The sequence below is a fragment of the Capricornis sumatraensis genome, chromosome 15, assembly GCF_032405125.1.
Source record: "Capricornis sumatraensis isolate serow.1 chromosome 15, serow.2, whole genome shotgun sequence".
NCBI classification, from domain to species: Eukaryota; Metazoa; Chordata; class Mammalia; order Artiodactyla; family Bovidae; genus Capricornis; species Capricornis sumatraensis.
Genome location: NC_091083.1, coordinates 49,670,824 through 49,696,056, shown reverse-complemented (window position 1 = coordinate 49,696,056; position 25,233 = coordinate 49,670,824). Strand labels below are relative to the sequence as shown.

Below are 25,233 nucleotides of genomic sequence, written 5' to 3'. Positions count from 1 at the left end.
AGTCAGATTATATCAACTCCCCATTTAAAATCCTTCCAAGGCTCCACTTTAAGATAATGCCCAAAGTCCTACACAGCAGAGGAGCCAGCTGCAGGAAGGCCCCAGGACCCACTCCTAGAGCTCACTCTTGCATAGTGCCTCCCACATCATGACAGACCAGTGCTCTCTCACATCCTGGCTCTGGGGAAGCCAGCCGCCCCACAGTTGGGAAAGGCCAGGGATGAGGCCCTGAGGCCTACCACCAACAGCCCTGTGAGGGTACCATCCTGGAAATAGGATCTCCAGCCCCAGGCAAGCCTTCAGATAAGCACAACCTCGTCAGCACTGGGACCACAACAAGAGGACCACAGCCAGAACCACCAGTGTAGCAAGGCTTCTATGAACCTGTGACCCACAGAAATGGTGTGACAATGAATACTGGTTGTCTGAAGGTAATCTGACACACAGCCACATTAACTGATACACACAGGTTCCAGGCTCTGTGTGACTGGCCCCTGCCCATCCTTCTAGTCTCATCCAGAATCACCCATTGAGCTCCCTTCATACTAGGAACACTACACTCCTCTCAGTACCTCAAAACTTGCCAGATTTTTTTCCACAGAATATTTTAAAACATGATAAAACATTCACAATATAATGTTAAGCAAAAAAAAAAAAAAAAAAGCAGTGTGCAAAGTACACCATATGATCCTACATGGGTAGGTATGCACCGCTACCCAGATCAAACTGCCAACACCCAATGGATCATAGGAAAAAGAAGAGAATCTCAGAAAAACATCTACTTCTGCTTCACTGACTACACTAAAGCATTGATTATGTGGATCACAACAAACTGTGGAAAATTCTTCAATAGATGGGAATACCAGACCGCCTGACCTGCCTCCTGAGAAATCTGTATGCAGGTCAAGAAGCAACAGTTAGAACCGGACATGGAACAACAGACTGGTTCCAAATTGGGAAAGGAGTACATCAAGGCTGTATGTTGTCACTGTTTATTTAACTTATATGCAGAGTACATCTGGCTGGATGAAGCACAAGCTAGAATCAAGACTGCTGGGAGAAATATCAATAACCTCAGATATGCAGACGACACCACCCTTATGACAGAAAGTGAAGAGGAATTAAAGAGCCTCTTGATGAAAGTGAAAGAGAAGAATGATAAAGCTGGCTTAAAGCTCAACATTCAGAAAACTAAGATCATGGCATCTGATCCCATCACTTCATAGCAAACAGATGGGGAAACAATGGAAACAGTAACAGACTTTACTTTATTGGGCTCCAAAATCACAGCAGATGGTGACTGCAGCCATGAAATGAAAAGACGCTTGCTCCTTGGAAGAAAAGCTATGACCAGCCTAGACAGCATATTAAAAAGCAGAGACATCACTTTGCCCACAATGGTCTGTATAGTCAAAGCGATGGTTTTTCCAGTAGTCACGTATGGATGTGAGAGTTGGACCATAAAGAAAGCTGAGCACCGAAGGACTGATGCCTTGGAACTGTGGTGCTGGAGAAGACTCTCTGAGAGTCCCTTGGACAGCAAGGAGATCAAGCCAGTCCATCCTAAAGGAAATCAGTCCTTCATTGGAGGACTGATGTTGAAGCTGAAGCTCCAATACTTTAGCCACCTGATGGGAAGAACTGACAAACTGGAAAAGACCCTGATGCTGGGAAAGATTGAAGGCAGGAGGAGAAGGGGACAATAGAGGATGAGATGGCTGGATGGCATTACCGACTCGATGGATGTGAGTTTGAGCAAGCTCTGGGAGCTGATGATGGACAGGGAAGCCTGGCGTGCTGCAGTCCATGGGGTTGCAAAGAGTTGTACATGACTGATCGACTGAACTGAACTGATGCACAGATACACACACATCTGTGTGGAAATTCTCCAAACTCTAACCATTATATTTGGCTGCTCACTCCATCAAGACTGGTTGTTCCCCCTGTAGCCCACACACGCCATCACACATACCAGCCCTCCACCTGCCTCTCAGTACACCAGCTGTGCCTTCTCTCCATTAAATTTCCAGCAACCAGCAGAGACCAGAAGTAAATATTTATTAAACCAAGGACTTGCCCATGGACAATCTGAAAAACTGTTGTTAAACAGGATCTAAAATTTTTATCAGAGACCATACTATTGTTTCCTCAGTGAATCCTGTGGAACTTCTAAACGTTTGGAAGGACTGTCACCAAGAAAACCAGAAGGCTCAGTGTAAGGCACTTGAGGCCACCGGAGCTCTAACGGAAGGCTCCAGATTCAGACGATGCAAGCATAAATAACAGTGACTTTGTTTTGACACTTGCCTTTTGTACTTAAAAGTGAAAAACAAGATATAAAAGTAGTCCACATAAAATTCCCTGTATTTCTGTAGTAACTGGGCTCTTTCCCTCTAGGTTTCCAGCCAAGTGTTAAGAAGGGACAGCTGGGATGTGTCAGAGTCTGGTCCTGTGCCATAGTGGGAAGGGGACAGAGAGTCTACTAAGAGAGATGGAGAGAGACGGGCAGAGAGGGAGATGGAGAGGTGAAGAGGGAGAGGCAGAGAGATAAAGAAAGAGAGTTAGAAAGCTGAGGAGACAGGGAGAGAGACAGAGATGAAAAGGGAACGAGACAGAGAGTGAGAGAGAGAGAAAGAGAGAGAGAACGCACAAGCAAGCAGCCTGAGGCAGGGAGAGCAAATGCTCCCGGGCAGCATTCCATCCCCGGGGGTGACCCAGGGCCGGCACCATTGCCAGCACAGTTGGATTACACACCAGGACTGAAGTAACAGAAATGCTTCAGTTCAGTTCAGTTCAGTCACTCAGTCGTGTCCGACTCTTTGCGACCCCATGAATCGCAGCACGCCAGGCCTCCCTGTCCATCACCAACTCCCGGAGTTCACTCAGACTCACATCCATCGAGTCAATGATGCCATCCAGCCATCTCATCCTCTGTCGTCCCCTTCCTCTCCTGCCCCCAATCCCTCCCAGCATCAAAGTCTTTTCCAATGAGTCAACTCTTCACATGAGGTGGCCAAAGTACTGGAGTTTCAGCTTTAGCATCATTCCTTCCAAAGAAATCCCAGGGCTGATCTTCAGAATGGACTGGTTGGATCTCCTTGCAGTCCAAGGGACTCTCAAGAGTCTTCTCCAACAACACAGTTCAAAAGCATCAATTCGTCGGCTCTCAGCCTTCTTCACAGTCCAACCCTCACATCCACACATGACTACTGGAAAAACCATAGCCTTGCCTAGACGGACCTTAGTCAGCAAAATAATGTCTCTGAGGAGCCTAATATTGCTTGAGATTAAGGTAGGTCTTGGTTTACTCTTTTCCTCATACAATTTTCTATAAATTGTAAAGATAATCCATGTTGTTGTAAGACATACTATTACAAAATATTAAATATAAAAAAATACAAATCACACTTGAGAACTTGGGCCAGATGCTGGGGCTCCCTAACAATAGCAAATAGGACAAGAAAAACTCCCTTCATTCTCTCTACCAAGAAATGGGCTCAGAGAAAATTACCAGGTTACACAGCCAACACAAAACCCTGTACCTTCCTTATTGTTACTTGAAATGAGAAGGCGTGAGCCATCTGCATAATTTAATCTATTATGCTTCATACAACACTAAAAATTTACCCCCAAATCTGACAATCTATTATTCAGAAATACGTGTAAAGGAAGATACAATTTTGTTCTTGTAAACTACCATATTACAGACAGTACTCATCTGCATAACTCTGTATTACTCTTGATCTATATTAATTTAAAGAGGTGAACCATCATAGCCTTCCTAGCATGAAAAAATCTGGGGAGGCTCTAGGCCCCTCTACCCAGGGCACACGGCCGTGGACAGGACACAGAGAGGGTGGGAGACGGGGGTGACTAGAGTTCAGAATTGGCCCTTGCAGCAAATGCATCAGTAGGACATGAGTGACCAGGAGATGGGTCACAGTAAGGCCCCTGTCATCTGTCAACATTTGGGTGAAAGATCTTCATTAGCAGAGGGGAGCTGGGGTAAATTACTAGTGTTCTGTGAAATGACCCTTTACACAAAGACTCTTGGTACTGTTTTTTATTTACACATAATTCCAACAAGTTCTCACTGTTTGGTTTGGCTTTTCATGAAAACATTTGTTTTCAGTGTTTACTCTAGATAACCTTTGCAGAGGGTTTATAAGGCAGTTTTCTTGGGGGTTTTTGCCCTATTAAACAGTTTTTTCCACCTTCCATCATTTACACTATTCCAGAAGTGAGTATTCCTTTTAGATACACTGACACTATAACACACACACAGACACACATGCATTTCAAAGTCCTCAGTTCATAATTTGGTTACTTATAAGCCAGCAGAAATAGGGCAGCCTTAATACAAATAAAGCTTGAGCTCACACACAGAATTCTGGAAAATAGTTCTTTACTAAGAAATGACTGTGTCACTCATCCTTGTTTATCAGATGACCCTACAAATCTGTCACTATTATAGGACAGAGGACAGCTCTCAGTGTCACTGTTCTAGAGGAAGGAAGGAGCCAGGGAGGAGGAGGAAATAGAAACAATAAAAGATCAATACTGGTAATTGCTAGGGTTAAGAGGATGGCGCCTGGAGTTATCACTTCAGATTAAGTCCTCAAGACAACTCTTGAGTTGATGAAATTTAAAGACAAAACACCCAGAGATTCAGACAAGGGGCAAGGGCAGGAACAAGCCTGGCTGGGCCCAAGCAAGGGTCAAGGGTGAAGGCATGGCCAGGCTCTGTCAGACCGCCATGGTCAAGGAAGTCACTCTTCCTCAATGTGAACCTGATACCTTAAGGTATGTCACTGACACAGGTAAGCATAAGCTAACATTTCAGAGATCAATGATTTGCCAGATAGTTACCTATACGGCATGAAGACGATTAAGTCTCTCCCAGCTCTGAAACTCTGGGATATTCCTCTATCAGCAAACGGTCACTCTACAGAAAGCACTTCAGCACAAAGAATTCCACTGCTATGCAAAGGTAGGAAAGCCCTAACTTTGTCTCTGGGAAATATTATTTTTCTAAGTTAACTGAGGCAACACTGGAACAAAATAATGACAAACATCAGATAACCCACTTGACCGATTTAACAGTTCCAGCTGGGTAACTCACTCCCCTTCGAGGTTGTCTTGTTACTGAGGTGAAGGAAAGAACCAGAAAAAGTCCCAGCTTTGCCAGGAGAAGACTCAGCTATCCAGGAGCATTCACTGAGACCCTGAGGAGGTTACTTATCTCTTCAACTTCCTCCTTGGTAAGGAGAGTAAAGCACTGAACAAAACCTAGGATTTCCAACAGAGTCTGAAAGAGACTTTAAAGATTTTTAAAGTTAAATGGGAAGTACACATTTGTATCTATGAGCTCACACAAGCTAAGTAAAATTTTTCCTCTTCTCTAGAATTATAATTGACTGGGTGCGATAGCACTGATCATATTTTATGATGATCAGAAGATCTCAGGCAGTGATGTGTCTGGTCTGAAGCACCAGATGCTGGAGATGACAAGCAACTGGGAAAGCAGCCTAGCCTAGATGGCCTGGTGTTTATGGGGGAACTTCAGAAGCAAGAGCCAGAAGAGCACATTCTGTGCTTCCTACACAAGGTGCTCAGCAAGGAGGGCAGCAGAACACACAAGACTGCAGGAGGTCAGGACACGCCGGCTTCGGTGCTGCTTGGTGCACTGACTGTCTTGAGCGGGAGGCACCCGAAGGGCAGCAGGTGCAGAGGGAGCTCTGCCTGAACCCCCTCATCTGCCAGAACACAGAGTCTCCATAGGAACTTAGTATCACAAGTCTCCTCCCCAGCAGCTTCACCACCAGGAAGACTGACTCTTGTCACAGGAGAGGAGCCTAGAAGTGGCCCCATGCAGAGACAGACTCTGTCACAAACTGGCATGCTCTACCCATCCTCCCAAGCCCCTCACCTTCCCTAAAATTTCTTCCTCTGCCCTAAGAGTGACTCCCTACCTCCCCTTCACCTGTTAGGGTGGTTTTCATGTGTGAATTCTAAGCCACCTCAGGAGTCACTCATTTCCCCCAGGGTACCCCTTATTTCTACTTGAGATATGAATGCTAATAAACTTGTGTTTTTCTCTTGTTAATCTGTCTTCATCATAGGAGTCTCAGTTAAGAACTCAGAAGGGTAGAGGGAAAATCACTTTTCCTGCCCTACAGCATCAGCCAGAGACTTTTTAATTCAGGAGGAAACATATTAGCCCCCAAAAAGTGCCACTGTGCCAGAGCCCCAGATGCTCTGACATGGCCAGGATAACTGGCACCTTCATAGTAACAACAGCAAATCCTATACAAAGTTCCAGCAGCAGCCCAAAAGCCAAGATTTCACTTTGTCCTTTGGGGAAAGTTCCAGCAGGAGAAATCCCCTAAACAAGATGAGCTCACGACTCTGCCAGTGAAGCGGCTCATGGTATCCCTCCTGTCTTGGTGCCCACGTACCATGGTCCCTGGACCCTCCTGTCCCCACGCCCTCCAGCATGTTTAGCCCCACCTCAGGGGATCCCCTCACAGGGAGGCAGCAGACAAGCAGGTGTGGCTACAAGGCCTGTAGGAGCTGGGCCCCGGGTGTGCCAAATGGAAGCCTAGCCACACCAGAGGAAATAACTACTCACTGGACCAATGACCAGAGACACAGAAAACGTGAGACTCTTATCTATGCCCTTGACTAAATTCTCCTCCCTGTTGGCAGCCTCAGTCCACTCAGTGCCCCGTCTCTGTCATGACTAAGGCTTCTGGAATCCAGACAATTACCATTTTTGGAAGCTCAGAGCCCTGTGAGGCAAGTGGTTACTGAGCACCTACTGTGTGCACGGCACAAGCAGGGCTCCTTTGAGACTAACACCTGTGAGGAGAGGACACACACGCACAAAGGAAGGGCTCTGCCTCAGAGGCAACATCAGGAGGTAGAGCAGGAACTCAGGGAAGGGAGAAGCCTGGAAGACAAAGCAGTCAGTGGCTGGAACAGGATACAAACAGAAACAAAAAGCCACAGTGACATGTGAGTCCTACAAACACTAATCTTTTCAAGGAGAATACCTACCTCACTGTTAATTAAGAGTTATCAAGATTTGAATTCTTGAACCACTTGACATACCAGCATGCAGGGTTCTCAAATGTCCCAGGGTTCTCAAATGTCCCACTTCCTGGCAATCAGTCCTTGAATCAATCTTACTGAAGAAGAGCCACTGTTTCCTTGAAATGCTACTGGTTCCCAGGCCAGTTTCACAGTAAACTTTCCCTTGCTAAAAAAATCAGTAAGTGACATATGTAAACACTCAATAACTTCCAAAACGATCAGCTAATTTAAGAAAATGTTAATTACTAGGGGGCTCCTCTGGTGGCTCAGATGGTAAAGAATCTGCCTGCAATGCAGGAGACCTGGGTTTGATCCCTGCGTCCACAAGATCCTTCGGAGAAAAGAATGGATACTCACTCTGATATTCTTGCCTGGAAAATTCCATGGGAGACGCAGGCTACAGCCCATGGGGTTGCAAAGAGCTGGACACAACTGAGCAACTAACACACACTTTTACTACACCGGTTACTATCAACAACCACCACCAGTCACTTTCTGGTATTTTTTCATGTGTGTGTGTGTCCATTTTCTGAGGCAGGGATGGCTCACAAACGATAAGAGGAGGTAATTATCCTGCTGGATGAAAGTCTCCCAAAACAAGACTGACAACCAACCTCTGGTCAGGGATTCCACCCCCCGGAGGAGACGTTCCTGCACAGGTACAAGTGTGCACATACTCTCACTCATCTACTGGCAGACCCGCACCTCACAGGGCTTCTTATTTCAAAGTCTCAACACTAAAAGCTCTTAAACGTGACCAACATCACAAAGTATTTGTCAAGGCTTGTTTTCGTATTTTTTTTTCTTTAGCTTTTCCTGGAGATTACCATCTAACTATTGCAATGGGAGCACTCAGACAGAGGGGTGACAAGCTGGTGGCCCAGCATTTACTTTAAATTTCCCCAGATCCTGCACCCAGAGCCTGGCTCACGTCCTAGTATTGTCCTTGGAGCCACACTGAACCTGAAGACCATCTCCCTGAGAAGAGCATCTCTACAATTAAGTAACCACAATACCTAAAGATAAGCCCTTCTAGACTTCGTCTGCTGGGAAGGGCAGAATCCTCCTCATTCCAAAGATGAGGGAAGATTCCACAGAAACAGGGTTGGAACTACTGGCAAGTTCATGAATCCTCTTCCCTCCTGAGACTCTCTGCTTTATTCTCTTCTAGACATTATCAAGACCACACGCCCACACATTGCCACCAACACGAAGATGTCTTCACAATCTGCCAGGTCTTCTGAGGTATCTGAGGATACTTCTTGCTGCTGTCTGTGTCCCTGCCCACTTGTTAGGTCATGTGCTCTTTCTAATTACTTCTCTTAATGGACTGTGGGCAGAGAAACCAGACAATCAAGATTATCATAATTTGAAAATAAACAATAAACTGAAAGTTTAGTTCAGAAGGACATTACTTCAACAAAAATAAGTTTTACTGCATGAAATCAGTTACATCTTTTGTTACTCAAGTTTTCTTTTCCTTTCCCAAGGTTCTCAACAATAATCCTAACAGTTAAGTCCCACTTACAAAAGGAGTGCAACAGGCTACTTTCTGATGTTGAGAATATAGAGAGGCATCAGAGAGCTAAAGAATTCTCTCTGGTCAACATCATCATCAACAGAATAAACTTTAAGAAGCAACAATTCTCCTGTCCAGAAAGTTGAGCTCACTTGAGAACTAACGCAACAAATGTGCACTTGACAAAGTTCCTTATGAATATTTTTGCAATTGAATTATTTTAAGATCTACAAAGGTTCAAATTTTAAAGAAAATAAGTCACTTTTTTGTAAAGAAATGTGATTTATCATTTTTATAATTTGTTTCATGTATATGAAACATGAAGCAGGGGACTCCTACCTGATAAACTGTCAAATCTCTACCAAACACACAAAATTCCATTTTTAACAGTCACACTCATTTTTTTTACACTATATACGTATGTATATATTACGGCCGTAATTTTAAATTGGCATCCCCAGAGAACTTGTAAATTAAAACATCATTTAACTGCTAATGTTCTACTTTAAACATTTACAGCACAATCTGTATGAACAGTTTTGCAGAATTCCTCACTTAAATGTATTTCAAACCATTTTCTCTTGCTTCCAACTAGCTTTTCAAATTTTCATTAATAAATAGTCCACCCAGGAATATTGTAGAAGCTGAGAAGATTGAAGAATGAATATAATCATGACAGACCAAGAAGACTAGAATCAGCAGTGATTAAGAAAAAAGAGCCATCTGGTGATTTTTGACTGCTTGTAAGGTATAAATACAGTCATGATTCACACAGACTTGTGTACAACCTTAGGAAAAGCCCACCACCTGGCATGGTCTGCACCAACCTGCAGGCATCTCCTGCCGAGACTCTTCTCACCTGCTGCCTGTGTACCACTAGGCCCCGGAACCCACTGGACACAGGTACACAGGGCACTGCCTCTGCACCAATCGTATCTACCTTTAGGAAATCACCCCAGTATTCAGATGTCCTTGTACTTCCCCAAATTCCAAGTCAAACTCTTAATTCAGCACACACATCACTCAGGGCTCACAGGCCACTGAGAGCAGCCAGACTGCTCTTCCTGGAGCTCCCCGCAGGCTGGCTCTTCTCAAATGGACAGTTCTCAGGTCTGCTCTGGGGTTGCTGTTCTTTTCCCCATCTCAGATGAACATAAGCATTCATAAAGACCGAAAGCAGTGACTACTTTATACTTGCTCTTCCGTGACAGTAACAAACACTTTTCAAATTTACTGAATCCTAAAAAAAAACAAAAAACAAAAAACTCAGGCCAGTATCATCTGTATGTCTATCCCATAAACCTCCCCCAAAATAATCTAATTTACCAAACTAGGTTAAATCGATCTCCAGGAGAAAATGACAACACAACTATGTTAAACCTGTCTCGAAATCTAAGTTAAGGGTTAGCAAACTAGAGCCCATAGCCAAAAAACCCAGGTGTCCAGGAGTCCCCAAACTGCTCAGTTACAGCTTATTCAAGCTTTGAAACAACAAAAGAATTGGTCCCTGTAAATTAGTCTGAGTGGACCTATTACAGGGAAGAGAATTTTCAAAGTTGAGAAAACACTAGTCAGTGCAGTTCACTCACTCAGTTGTGTCCAACTCTGCGACCCCATGGACTACAGCACGCCAGGTTTCCCTGTCCATCACCAACTCCTGGAGACTGCTCAAACTCATGTTCATTGAGTCTGTGATGACATCCAACCATATCATCCTGTCATCCCCTTCTCCTCCTGCCTTCAATTTTTCCCAGCATCAGGGTCTTTTCCAATGAGTCAGTTCTTCGCATCAGATGGCTAAAGCATTGGAGCTTCAGCTTCAGCATCAGTCCTTCCAATGAATATTCAGGACTGGTTTCCTTTAGGATTGACTGGTTGGATCTCCTTGCAGCCCAAGGGACTCTTCAAGAGTCTTCTCCAACAACACAGTTCAAAGGCATCAATTCTTCAGCACTCAGCTTTCCTTATGGTCCAACTCTCACATCCATGCATCCTGGAAAACCCATAGTTTTGACTATACAAACCTTTGTGGGCAAAGTAATATCTCTGCTTTTTAATATGCTATCTAGTTTTGGCATAGCTTTTCTTCCAAGGAAAAGCTTTTCATTTCATGGCTGCAGTCACCATCTGTAGTGATTTTGGACCCCAAGAAAATAAAGTCTCTCACTGTTTTCACTATTTTCCCAACTATTTGTCAAGAAGTGATGAGACCAGACGCCATTATCTTAGATTTTTGAATGTTGAGTTTTAAGACAGCTTTGTCACTCTTCTCTTTCACTTTCATCAAGAGGCTCTTTAATTCCTCTTCACTTTGTGCCGTACGGGTGCTGTTATCTGCATATCTGAAGTTACTGGCATTTCTCAAGGCAATCTTGATTCCAGCTTGTGCTTCATCCAGCCTGGCATTTCACATGATATACACTGCATATAAGTTAAATAAGCAAGGTGACAATATAGAGCCTTGAAGTACTCCTTTCCCAATTTGGAACCAGTCTGCTTTTTCACATCTGGTTCTAACTGTTGCTTCTTGACCTGCATATAGATTTCTCAGGAGGCAGGTCAAGTGGTCTGATATTCCCATCTCTTTCAGAATTTTCCACTGCTGCTGCTGTTGCTGCTGAGTCGCTTCAGTCGTGTCCGACTCTGTGCGACCCCATAGACGGCAGCCCACCACGCTCTGCCGCCCCTGGGATTCTCCAGGCAAGAACACTGGAGCAGATTGCCATTTCCTTCCCCAATGCATGAAAGTGAAACGTGAAAGTGAAGTCACTCGGTCGTGTCCGACTCTTTGCGACCCCATGGACGGCAGCCCACCAGGCTCCTCCGTCCATGGGATTTTCCAGGCAAGAGTACTGAAGTGAGGTGCCATTGCCTTCTCCGAGAATTTTCCACAGTTTATTGTAATTCACACAATCAAAGGTTTAGCACAGGCATATGAAGCAGAAGTAGATGTTTTTCTGGAATCCTCCTGCTTTTTTCTATGATCTAACGGATGTTGGCAGTTTGATCTCTGGTTCCTCTGCCTTTTCTAAAACCAACATGAGCATCTGGAAGTTCTCAGTTCATGTACTGTTGATGACTGGCTTGAAAAATTTTGAGCATTACTTTGCTAGCATTTGGGACTGGAATGAAAACTGACCATTTCCAGTCCTGGGGCCACTGCTGAGTTTTCCAAATTTGCTGGCATACTGACTGTAACACATTCACAGCATCATCTTTTAGGATTTGAAATAGCTCAGCTGGAATTCTATCACCCCCACTAGTTTTGTTCATAAGGCCCACTTGACTTCACACTCCAGGATGTCTGGCTCCAGGTGAGTGATCACACCACTGTGGTTATCTGGGTCATTAAGATCTTCCTTGTACAGTTCTTCTGTGTAGTCTTGTACCATCTAAAATGGAATCTGCTAGGATGTCCTCTAACTGATGATGGTAAAACTATGCATAGAACAGAAAGACTCAGATGAACAAGTTTATTATACAAAAAGCAAAAATGTAGGGTGTCGAAGGACCGTAGTATTCATTGCATTGTTTACTAGCAGGTGTGCTGTTGGAACTATTTTGATCTCTCATGTTTTCTGGAAGGAACAGGATCATGTGAACTTCACTAACTCTGAGGACAAGACTACATTCAGGCTTTGGTCTCCACCCCTCAATCATGGATCCTGCTTCAGCCCACCTGTCCCACACGGCTGGGAAGTCCCACATGCAGTTAAGGGACCGCCACAGGGCACCCTCATATGTTTCCGCTCTCAGGTCTTGGTCCTCTTTAAACGCTATTACCCATACATATTGCCTAGTATTTTCTTTGAGGTGCAAAGAACTGTAATTCCACCTTGGCTAGAAGCTGAAGTCCCCGTAACAGATTAAGCTACAGGGTAGCCTAGAGCCAAGGGTACCAACTTAGAAGGAAGGCACTTGTGTTAAAACCTGTCACTTCACTTTGTCATCTATTGCAAGTGCCCTTTCAGCCTCAATTTCCTCATGTATAAAATGAAGACAATATTAGTATTTCCCTCTTGAGGTTTTTTTGAGGATTTAGTGAGTCAATACACCTAACCACTGAGAACACTGCCCGACACAGAGTATTTGGACCAAATACTAGTGACATCCACTCATCTGCTTCGGCATTTCACAAGCAGATAGGCAAAAACAAAAACACCAGGTATTTTCCAGCCTGACCTGATGGAAAACTCAAAACAACCAGACAATACGGTCATTCTATTCTCTTTTTGACCTTCCCTTTTATCATATTCAAGCAAGATTACATCACAACTAGGTAAACTCAACTGTCTACTGCAAAACCTTGAAAAGCAAAGCCTTTTTAAGGATGAATAGAATTAAAAAAAAAACACTTCTTTGATCCCCTTACCTGTCACAAATTTCGCTTCTTCTATTGAAATAAGGCATGAGGCTGCCGTACCTGCAGGTGTGGGACTGTGACATCACTCCTGGAGGTGGGGCAGTGGGGTGCGGCATCAGAGAAAGGGAGCTCAAGGACACCCCTACCATGGGCAGCTGAGCCAGCTCAAGTCTGTATTCAACCCTGGTCAGCATCAGGCCCCCAAGTGCTCACAGCAGACAGAGTAGCATGTCTTCTGTCAACAGATCAGGCACGAACAGTTGCAATCACATACTCTGTGCAGAGTAGCACTGAAGTATGTGCATGCCTTTAAGTGTGAAGAGAGTTTCACCCACTCAAGGACCAGTTCAGTTCACTTCACTCACTCGCTCATGTCCGACTCTTTGCGACCCCATGGTCTGCACCACACCAGGCTTCCCTATCCATTGTAGTAGATATAATGGTCATCTGAGTTAAATTCACCCATTCCAGTCCATTTGAGTTCACTGATCCTAAAATGTCGATGTTCATTCTTGCCATCTCCTGTTTGACCACTTGCGATTCACCTTGATTCATGGACCTAGCATTTCAGGTTCCTATCCAGCATTGTTCTTTACAGCATCAGACTTGACTTCCATCACCAGTCACATCCACAACTAGGCGCTGTTTTTGCTTTGCCTCTGTCTCTTCATTCTTTCTGGAGTTATTTCTCCACTCTTCTCCAGCATATTGGGCACCTATCGACCTGAGGAGTTCATCTTTCAGTGTCCTATCTTTCTGCCTTTTCATACTATTCATGGGGTTCTCAAGGCAAGAATACTGAAGTGGTTTGCCATTGCCTTCTCCAGTGGACCACGTTTTGTCAGAACTCTCCATTATGACCCATCCATCTTGGGTGGCCCTACACAGCATGGCTCATAGTTTCACTGAGTTAGACAAGGCTGTGGTCCATGTGATCAGTTTGATTAGTTTTCTGTGATGGTGGTTTTCATTCCTCTACCCTCTGATGGATAAGAATAAGAGGCTTATGGAAGCTTCCTGATGGGAGAGACTGACTTGGGAGGGGTGGGGTGGGGACTGGGTCTTATTCTGATGGGCGGGGCCATGCTCAGTAACTCTTTAATACAATTTTCTGTTGATGGGCGAGGCTGTGTTCCCTCTCTGTTGTTTGATCTGAGACCAAACTATGGTCGAGGTAATGAAGATAATGGTGACCTCCTTCAAAAGGCCCTGTGCGCTCACTGCTGCACTCAGTGCCCCCGACCTTGCAGCAGGCCACCACCAACCCACGCCTCTGTTGGAGACTCTTGAACACTCACATGCAAGTGTAGGTCAGTCTCTTGTAGGGTCACTGCTCTTTTCTCCTGGGTCCTGGGGTGCACAGGTTTTGTTTGTGCCCTCCAAGAGTCTGTTTCCCCAGTCCTAAGTAAGTTCTGGTGACTCTATGGTGGGGTTAATGGCAACCTCCTCCACGAGGGCTTATGCCATACCCAGGTCTGCTGCACCCAGAACCCCTGCCCCTGTAGCAGGCCACTGCTGACCCATACCTCCACAGGAGACATTCAAAGGCAGGTCTGGCTCAGTCTCTGTGGGGTCTCTGGATCCTGGTGCCCACAAGGTTTTGTTGGAGCCCTCTGAGCATCTCTGGCAGGTGTGGGGTTTGATTCTAAATGTAATTTCACCCCTCCTACCATCTTGCTGGGGCTTCTCCTTGCCCTTGGATGTGGGGTATCTTTTTTGGTGAGATCCAACATTCTCCACACAGTAAGTCACTATCTGGACTTTTAAATAATCTGTATTTGACATGAAGTGAAACTGCCTTTGACTAGAATCAGCCCAGAAAAATTTTCCTTCTTAGCTCTGGCTTTTTAAACAATGCATAAGGATTAATCAGTTTTTCCAAGTGTAAAGGCATCTGAAGTTCAAGCTACGATGGTGGAGGACTAGGATGGGGAGACCACTTTCTCCCCCACAAATTCATCGAAAGATCATTTGAACGCTGAGCAAACTCCACGAAACAACTTCTGAATGCTGGCGAAGGACACCAGGCACCCAGATAGGCAGCCCATTGTCTTTGAAAGGAGGTAGGACAAATTACAAAAGATAAAAAGAGAGACTAAACAGTTAAGGATGGGCACCCGTCCCAGGGAGGCAGTAGGAGGTTTTCAAACACCAGGAAACCCTCTCACCGGCAGGTCTGTAGGGAGTTTTGGAATCTCAGAGGGGACCATAACCAGGAGGAGGAAAACGAAAAAAAAAAAAAAACCCACAGGTTACGCGCCTAACCGCAACTCCCAGCAGAGTAGTAGCCCAGACACTCGAGTCCACCAGCAGCAAGCGGGGGCTGAACAGGGAGGTGCAGACTGCACTGCTTAGGGTAAGGACTAGGCCTGAATGCCCTGAGGACAATCTGGGGGAGCTAACATGAGATAGCAACCCAAACTGTGAGGTAGCCAGAGAGAGAGAGAGAAAAAAAGAGAGAGAACTTTCTGGCTAAAAGCTCTAACCTAAGGCACTGCCGGCCCGCTCACAGAACAAAGGGCTGAGCGAATACCAGAGGAGAGCTAGCCAGCTGCGGACTAGCCGGAGGCAAAGAGGCAGGCGGGCAACAGCCAGAGTCGGAGGGCGAGGGGCAATCTTGGCCCCAGAGACAGCATCCTGCAAGCAGGTTCCCAGTTGCTAACCAAGTCTTCCTGGGATCCTGGACGGCTGACATCTGCCAGGAGGGCTGCAGCCAGAGATCACACGGCACAACTGAGATAATGCTCCCACTATGCAACCAGGAAATCAAGTGGCTGGAATTGGGGAGGTGATAAGACACACCCCTCACTTGCGGAGAATGCAACTGCCAAGCACCTAGTCACCTGAGCTGCTTGGACTTGGGAAGGGCACAAAACTCAGGCCCAACCATGTCTGTGCCTTTGTGGAGTACCTGAGAACCTGAACCCTGAGCAGCTTAGACCTGGGAAGTGCACGCAATCCAGGGCCCGCTTTAGACAGTTCCCTTACAGAGTGACCTGGAGCCTGAGCAGTGTAGACTGGGAAAGCACACATGCCATGAGCAGGGGCAAACTCAGTGTGGCCCAGGCACTGCAAGCACTCCCCACACACGCCAGTAATATTTGTTTGCAGTGTTCCTCCCTCCCCATAGCACAACTGAACAAGTAAGCCTAAATAAATGACCACCTTCGCCCCCTGGTTTCAGGCAGAAATTAAGACACTGAAGAGACTTGCAAACAGAGGAAGCTGCTCTGGAAGTGACAGGTGCAACCATTAAAACCCTGTACGTGGCACCAACAACATTGGAAGCAGCCTATAGCCCTTGAGAAGAAGTATAAGCTGGAACAAGGAACTATCTGAAACTGAACTGACCCCACACTGCCCTCAACAGCTCCAGAGATACTCCTAGATATATTTTACTTTTATCATTTTTAAAAACTTTTTAATGTCTTTATTTTTAAGTTCTTTATTACTCTTTTAATTTTCATTTTTATAATCTACTATTACTTTGCCAAAAAAAGACCCTATTTCATATATATTTTTTACAATTTTTTGTGACTTTTTTTAATATTGTATTTTTGAGAGTCTAATCTCTACTCTAGATTTTTAATCTTTGCTTTTTGGTATTTGTTATCAATTCTGTATCTTTAATAATCCAATCCTCAGTACCCATTTTTACTCAGGAGTGTGATTACTGGCTTCATTGCCCTCTCCCCCTTTTGACTCTCCCCTTTCTCCCTCAGGTCAAATCTATCTCCTCCCTCCCCCTTCTCATCTCAACTCAACTCTGTGAATCTCTTTGGGTATTCCGGGCTGTGGAGAACACTTAGGGAACTGATTACTTACTAGATCTGTCTCTCTCCTTTTGATTCCCCCTCTTCTCCTCCTGGTCACCGCTATCTCCTTCCTCTTCTCTTCTCTATGTAACTCTGTGAACCTCTCTGGGTGTTCCAGACTGTGGAGAGCACATAGGGAACTGATTACTGGCTAGATTGCTCTCTTCCCTTTTGATTCCCCCTCTTCTCCTCCTGGTCACCTCTATCTCCCTCCTCTCTCTTCTCTTCTCCATGTAACTCTGGAAACCTCTCTGGGTGTCCCTCACTGTGGAGAATCTTTTCCCCATTAACCTAGTCATTTTATCATCAGTACAGTATGGATGGAGAAGTCTTGAGGCTACTGTAAAAATAAGACTGAAAACCACAGGCAGGAGGCCAAAATCCAAAAGTTGAGAATACCAGAAAACTCCTGACTCCAGGGAACATTAATCAACAAGAGCTCATCCAAAAGCCTCCAGACCTACACTGAAACCAAGCTCCACTCAAGAGCTAAAAAGTTTCAGAGCAAGACATACCAAGCTAATTCTCCCACAGTGCAGGAACATAACCCTAAGCATTAAAACACAGGCGGCCAAAAGTCACACCAAACCCACAGGCACCTCAAAACTCACTACTGGACACTTCACTGCACTCCAGACAGAAGAGATCTAGCTCCACCCACCAGAACACAGATGCAAGCTTCCCTAATCGGGAAACCTTGACAAGCCACTCATCCAACCCCACCCACAGGGAAGAACATCCACAACAAAGAGGAACCAAAAACTTCCAGCACACAGAAAGGCCACCCCAAACACAGCCATCTAAACAAGATGAAAAGAGAAAAATATTCAGCAGGTAAAGGAACATGATAAATGCCCACCAAACCAAACAAAGAGGAGGAGATAGGGAGTCTACTTGAAAAAGAATTCAGAATAATGATGGCAAAAATGATTCAAAATCTTGAAAACAAAATGGAGTTACAGATAAATAGAATGGAGAGAAGGATTGAGAAGATGCAAGGAATGTTTAACAAGGACCTAGAAGAAATAAAGGAGTTAATCAATAATGAATAATGCAATAACTGAGATCAAAAACATTCTGGAGGGAACCAACAGTAGAATAACTGAGGCAGAAGAGAGGATGTGAGGTGGAAGATAGAATGGTGGAAATAAATGAAGCAGACAGGAAAAAAGAAAAAAGAATTGAAAGAAATAAGGACAACTTCAGAGACCTCTGGGACAATGTCAAACACCCCAACATTCGAATCATAGGAGTCCCAGAAGAAGACAAAAAAGAAAGGGCATGAGAAAATACTTGGGTAGATAATAGTTGAAAACTTGCCTAAATGGGGAAGGAAATAGCCACCCAAGTCCAAGAAACCCAGAGAGTCCCAAACAGGATAAACCCAAGGCGAAACACCCCAAGACACATATTAATCAAATTAACGAAGATCAAACACAAAGAACAAATATTAAAAGCAGCAAGGGAAAAACAACAAATAACACACAAGGGGATTCCCATAAGGATAACAGAAGATCTTTCAAGAGAACCTCTTCAGGCCAAAAGGGAATGGCAAGACATACTTAAAGTGATGAAAGAGAAAAACCTACAGCCCAGATTACTGTACCCAGCAAGGATCTCATTCAAATATGAAGGAGATTTCAAAAGCTTTACAGACAAGCAAATGCTGAGAGAATTGAGCACCACCAAACCAGCTCTTCAACAAATGCTAAAGGATCTTCTCTAGACAGGAAACACAGAAAAGGTGTATAAACTTGAACCCAAAACAACAAAGTAAATGGCAACAGGATCATGCTTATCAATAATTACCTTAAATGTAAATAGGATGAATGCCTCAACCAAAAGACAAAGACTGGCTGAATGGATATAAAAACAAGATCCCTATATATGCTGGGTACAAGAGACCTACCTCAAAGGACACAAACAGACTGAAAGTGAAGGGCTGGAAAAAGAGATTTCACGCAAATGGAGACCAAAAGAAAGCAGAAGTAGTAATACTCTTATCAGATAAAATAGACTTTGAAATAAAGGCTGTGAAAAGAGACAAAGCAGCACACTACATAATGATCAAAGGATCAATCCAAGAAGAAGGTATAACAATTATAAATATATATGCACCCAACATAGGAGCACCACAATATGGAAGGCAAATGCTAACAAGTATGAAAGGGGAAATTAACAGTAACCCAATAATAGTGGGAGACTTTAATACAGCACTCACACCTATGGACAGATCAACTAAACAGAAAATTGGCAAGGAAACACAAGCTTTAAATGATACAATGGACCAGTTAGACCTAACTGATATCTATAGGACATTTCCCCCAAAAACAATGAATTTCACCTTTTACTCAAGTGCACACAGAACCTTCTCCAGGAGAGATCGCATCCTGGGCCATAAATCTAGCCTTGGTAAATTCAAAAAAAATGAAATCATTTCAAGCATCTTTTCTGACCACAATGCAGTAAGATTAGATGTCAATTACAGGAAAAATAATTATTAAAAACACAAACATATGGTGGCTACACAACACGCTTCTGAATAACCAACAAATCACAAAAGAAATAAAAAAAGAAATCAAAATATGCATAGAAATGAATGAAAATGAAAACACAACAACCCAAAATCTATGGGATTCAGTAAAAGCAGTGCTAAGGGGAAGGTTCATAGCAATATAAGCTTACCTCAAGAAACAAGAGAAAAATCAAATAAATAACCTAACTCTACACCTAAAGCAACTAGAAAAAGAAGAAATGAAGAACCCTACGGTTAGTAGAAGGAAAGAAATCATAAAAATTAGGGCAGAAATAAATGAAAAAGAAACAAAGGAGACCACAGCAAAAATCAACAAAGCCAAAAGCTGGTTCTTTGACAAGATAAATAAAATAGACAACCATTAGCCAGACTCAGCAAGAAAAAAAGGGAGAAGAATCAAATCAACAAAATTAGAAATGAAAATGGAGAAATCACAACAGACAACACAGAAATACAAAGAACCATAAGAGACTACTATCAGCAACTATATGCCAATAAAATGGACAACTTTGAAGAAATGGACAAATTCTTAGAAAAGTATAACTTTCCAAAACTGAACGAAAAAGAAATAGAAAATCTTAACAGACCCATCACAAACACGGAACTCGAAACTGTAATTAGAAATCTTCCAGCAGACAAAAGCCCAGGATGAGACGGTTTCACAGCTGAATTCTACCAAAAATTCAGAGAAGAGCTGACACCTATCCTACTAAAACTCTTCCAGAAAATTGCAGAAGAAGGTAAACTTCCAAACTCTATGAGGCCACTATCACTCTAACAGCAAAACCAGACAAAGATGCCACAAAAAAACAAAACTACAGGCTAGTGGTGCAGAGGTTAAAGTGTCTGCCTGCAATGTGGGAGACCTGGGTTCGATCCCTGGGTCGGGAAGATCCCCTGGAGAAGGAAATGGCAATCCACTCCAGTATTCTTGCCTGGAGAATCCCATGGACGGAGGAGCTTGGTGGGCTACAGTCCACGGGTTGCAAAGAGACGGACACGACTGAGCGACTTCACTTTCACTTTCACAGGCCAATATTACTGATGAACACAGATGCAAAAATCCTTAAAAAAATTCTAGCAAACAGAATCCAAAAACATATTAAAAAGATCATACATCATGACCAAGTGGGCTTTATCCCAGAGATGCAAGGATTTTTCAATATTTGCAAATCAATCAATGTGATACACGACATTAACAAATTGAAAGATAAAAACCATATGATTATATCAATAGATGCAGAGAAAGCCTTCGACAAAATTCAACATCCATTTATGATATTAAAAAAAACAGCCCAGTTGTGCTCTCAGGGCTCGCCATTGCAGCTGGGAATGCTCGTTTCATGGGCTCCTGGGTCCCTGTCGATCGGCATCCAGTGAGCAGAGCGGAGGGCTGTGGACCACAGAACTTGGGCTCTGGAGCATGCAAACTTCAAGAGTTGCTCAAGGGCTTCGTTGCCCCTGGGCGTGTGGAATCTTCTACACACGGAATTGAACCCGTGTTCCCTGCATCGGCATTCTGAATTGGGATCCTTCTTGGAGGCACACGCATCACTCAGCCGAGATGGATTCCAGCGAAGTGGATCCTGGGAGGTTGGTAGGACCTCTGAACTGGAGCCTCCCATCTCCTGACCTCTCCAGAATTCTGTAGGTCATCCAGAGGACCCAAGACATGGTGGTTACTAATAAACTTCCCACAGTAGTTCTTCATTCCACGTGGACTCCTTCAAGGGCAGTGAGCATCGCAGCTTCCCTTGAACTTCGTCTGGATTGAATGACAACAGGCTCAACTTTTCATTCACTTGTATGACTATGAGCAGTTTGACCAAGTTGAAGAAGATGACTCGTTTGTAGTCTTCCTCATCAGCTCATTCCATCTACTGGCTTTAAAATCATTTAGTACAGAGCTCACCGTCTAGGTGTTCATCCAGTGTTTTGTTTGCTTATCATGCAGGATCATTTTAAAAGGAAAAGTATGTGTGTATGAGTTAGAACTCTGATCCCAAGAGTCCATGTAGAAGCTTCCCCTGAGAAATGTATCGTTTTTGCGCCAATGCTACTGAAATGTGTGAATGTGGCATACCACGCATCCCAATAAGTGTAAACAGCTTCACATGCTACTTATTTGAAACGACCAGTACTCATGACATTCCATTCATCTGAGGACTAAATATAGCCAACTTAGGCTGTGTTTGCCAAATAGACTTTGAAGCATTCTTCACACAGTCCTTCATCGACGCCAGTTTTCAGATCGAAGAAACCCTTGTTCCGTGAAGTTTGTGAGCACATATACTCATGTTTTGTTTGAGATTTTAGAGTCATTCTTCAGTTTTGTTGGAGGAATGGTTCTGTATATGCCCCGTGGATCCCCAAATCCACTGATGTTCATGTGTCTTGGGGCTTGCCAGGTGGTTCTAGTGGTAAAGAACATGCGGAACATACCCATGCAGGAGACATAGGAGATATGGATTCGATCCCTGGGGCAGGAAGATCTCCTGAGGGAGAGCATGGCAACCCAGTCCAGTATCCTTGCCTAGAGAATCTCATGGAGAGAGGAGCCTGGTGGGGCCTAGTCCATATGATCCCAAAGAGTTGGACACAATGTAAGTGACTTAGCACAGCACATGCTTCATTGTCATAGCTAATATAATGGAGATGACATAAAAAGAAGCACCAGCAGGCCAAAGTCAATATCCATCACTTTTCAACTTTGGAATGTATTGTGATATTTTACATCCATATTTGTATGACTTGATAGTTGGATAATCGATGCATATGAAGGCCTGATTGTGTTATATGTATGTTGAGGGAAGATATATTTTTATGTGGTTTGACATATGGGTCCCATTTCATTCGTAGACATCTGCATACTCATCACTTATCATCATTTTTTTTGAAAAGACCATTGTTTGGAAAGGTTGTTGTCTAATCATGAAAGATGCTTGAATTCTTGGGCTCCTTGGAGGAAGAATTCAACCCGGGGCCAGTGATGAGGCTTGATCACTCAGAGCTTTTGTGTCGCAACGTTTTATTAAAGTATAAAAGAGAGAAAGCTTCTGACATAGACATCAGAAGGGGGCAGAAAGAGTGCCCCCTACTCATCTTTAGCTGGATGTTATCTAGCTACTAGCAGTCTACTCATTAGAGAAAGGAATGGCAGCAGACCCCTCACTCACAATATATATGGAGATGACCGTGGCATCAGGTGAGTCATCCTGGGCCATAAAACGATTGATATGAGCAAATAGCTTCATTCACATAGATCAGGAGAACCATGTATGAGTAAAGCATATTGGTTTGTCAAGTCAGTTCTGAGCCTTTAGGCAGAACCTACTTGAAGATAGAGTCTAGGGTAAATACATAGTACATTCACATAGCTTAAGGCAAACCTTTCCATAAGAAAAATGCCTTGGTCAGCTCAAAGTATGAGAAAAGTGAAGTTCAGGTGGAACCAGGTGTCATTATAGCAACACAGAATTGTAAGAGAAAACCTCTTTTTAAATTTGTATCGAGAAGGGGAAAAAAGATAACAGCTTGTTTCCTCCTGCCTCGGAAGTGACAGATAAGAACTGTCTGACACTTGCACCCCATCTCCTCCCTTTGGAGACCCCTGGCCTTCCTGGGGTCTCTCAGTTTCATTCATTGAGTGTTTTCTGCCTTGTGAAACATTGGGCATAGCAGTATGTGTTTATTTAGGGGTATTTCATCCAATTTCATTTAAATGCATATGTGAATTAGAAAGTTTGACATGCTGTTGCTTTGTATACCGATTGGGAAATGTGAGCCTCCAAGTTTAATTTAGTTTTTCATGTTCATTTTAGGGGTACAAAGAAAAATAATATGACTGCTAAGATCAGCTTTCGTATTTTTTGCCAAATATGAATTGAGATCACATCAATCGGAGATGAGTCTGTGCATGAAAGCCCTAATAACTAATGTTAATTGACTTCACTACCATGGGATGTTTTCCTATCTATTGAGGATTTACTTCATGTATTTCGATTTTAACTCTCTGTCTTACAGCCTTGTTTGTAGATCAAAGCTATTTGAAATTGTCATCTGGTGTTCAATGGCTTGTGAGGTTATTCATGAGTGGTTTATAAAACTGAATGGATTGTACGTAGCCATACTTTGTTGTCATTCTATGAATTTGAAGAATGTCTGAAGAATGTCTGCAGTTATGCCTTAAAGATTCATACAATTGATGTCCAATATTTATCTCAATAGACTTGCTTTCAATGTGTAAAAAAAATAAATAAATAAATAAAAAATAAAAAAAAACAACCCTCCAGAAAGCAGGAATAGAAGGAACATACCTCAACATAATAAAAGCCATATATGATAAACCCACAGCAAACATTACCCTCAATGGTGAAAAATTGAAAGCACTTCCCCTAAAGTCAGGAACAAGACAAGGGTGCCCATTCTCACCACTACTATTCAACATAGTTTTGGAAGCTTTAGCCACAGCAATCAGAGAAGAAAAAGAAATAAAAGGAATCCAGATTGGAAAAGAAGTAAAACTCTCACTGTTTGCAGATGACATGATCCTCTACATAGAAAATTCTAAAGACTCCACCAGAAAATTACTAGAGCTAATCAATGAATACAGTACAGTTGCAGGATATAAAATTAACACACAGAAATCCCTTCCATTCCTATACACTAACAATGAGAAAACAGTAAGAGAAATTAAGGAAACAATTCCATTCACCATTGCAACAAAAAGAATAAAATACTTAGGAATAAATCTACCTAAAGAAACAAAAGACCTATATATAGAAAACTATAAAACACTGATGAAAGAAATTAAAGATGACACAAATATATGGAGAAATATACCATGTTCATGGATCGGATGGAGAAGACAATGGCAACCCACTCCAGTACTCTAGCCTGGAAAATACCATGGACGGAGGAGCCTGGTAGACTACAGCCCATGGGGTCACGAAGAGTCAAGACAGGACTGAGTGACTTCACTTTCACGCATTGGAGAAGGAAATGGCAACCCACTCCAGTGTCCTTGCCTGGAGAATCCCAGGGACGGCAGAGCCTGGTGGGCTGCCATCTATGGGGTCGCACAGAGTCAGACACGACTGAAGCCATTTAGCAGCAGCAGCATGGATCGGAAGAATCAATAGAGTGAAAATGAGTATACTACCCAAAGCAATCTGTAGATTCAATGCAATCTCTTATCAAGCTACCAATGGTATTTTTCAGAGAACTAGAACAAATAATTTCAGAACTTTTATGGAAATACAAAAAAACCCAGGAATAGCCAAAGCAATCTTGAGAAAGAAGAATGGAACTGGAGGAATCAACTGCCTTGACTTCAGGCTCTACTACAAAGCTACAGTCATTAAGACAGTATGGTACTGGCACAAATTCAGATATATAGATCAATGGAACAAAATAGAAAGCCCAGAGATAAATCCACACACCTATGGACACCTTATCTTTGACAAAGGAGGCAAAAATATACAATGGAGAAAAGACAATCTCTTTAACAAGTGGTGCTGGGAAAACTGGTCAACTACTTGTAAAAGAATGAAACTAGAACACTTTCTAGCACCATACACAAAACTCAAAATGGATTAAAGATCTAAATGTAACACCAGAAACTATAAAACTCCTAGAGGAAAACATAGGCAAAACACTCTCTGACATAAATCAAAGCAGGATCCTCTATGATCCACCTCCCAGAGTAATGGAAATAAAAGCAAAAATAAACAAATGGGACCTAATTAAACTTAAAAGCTACTGCACAACAAAGGAGACTATAAGCAAGGTGAAAAGACAGCCTTCAGAATGGGAGAAAACAACAACAAACGAAGCAACTGACAAGAATTAATCTCAAAAATATATAAGCAGCTCATGCAGCTCAATTTCAGAAAAATAAATGACC

The 25,233-nt window shown here is 43.3% G+C and overlaps 1 protein-coding gene across 2 annotated transcripts in view; it reads right to left on the bottom strand.

Annotated features, from left to right (window-relative positions):
- DIP2C (disco interacting protein 2 homolog C) overlaps nucleotides 1-25,233 on the bottom strand; it is a 309,984-nt gene that overhangs the window by 181,776 nt on the left and 102,975 nt on the right. The gene's annotated exons all lie outside the window — the stretch shown is intronic.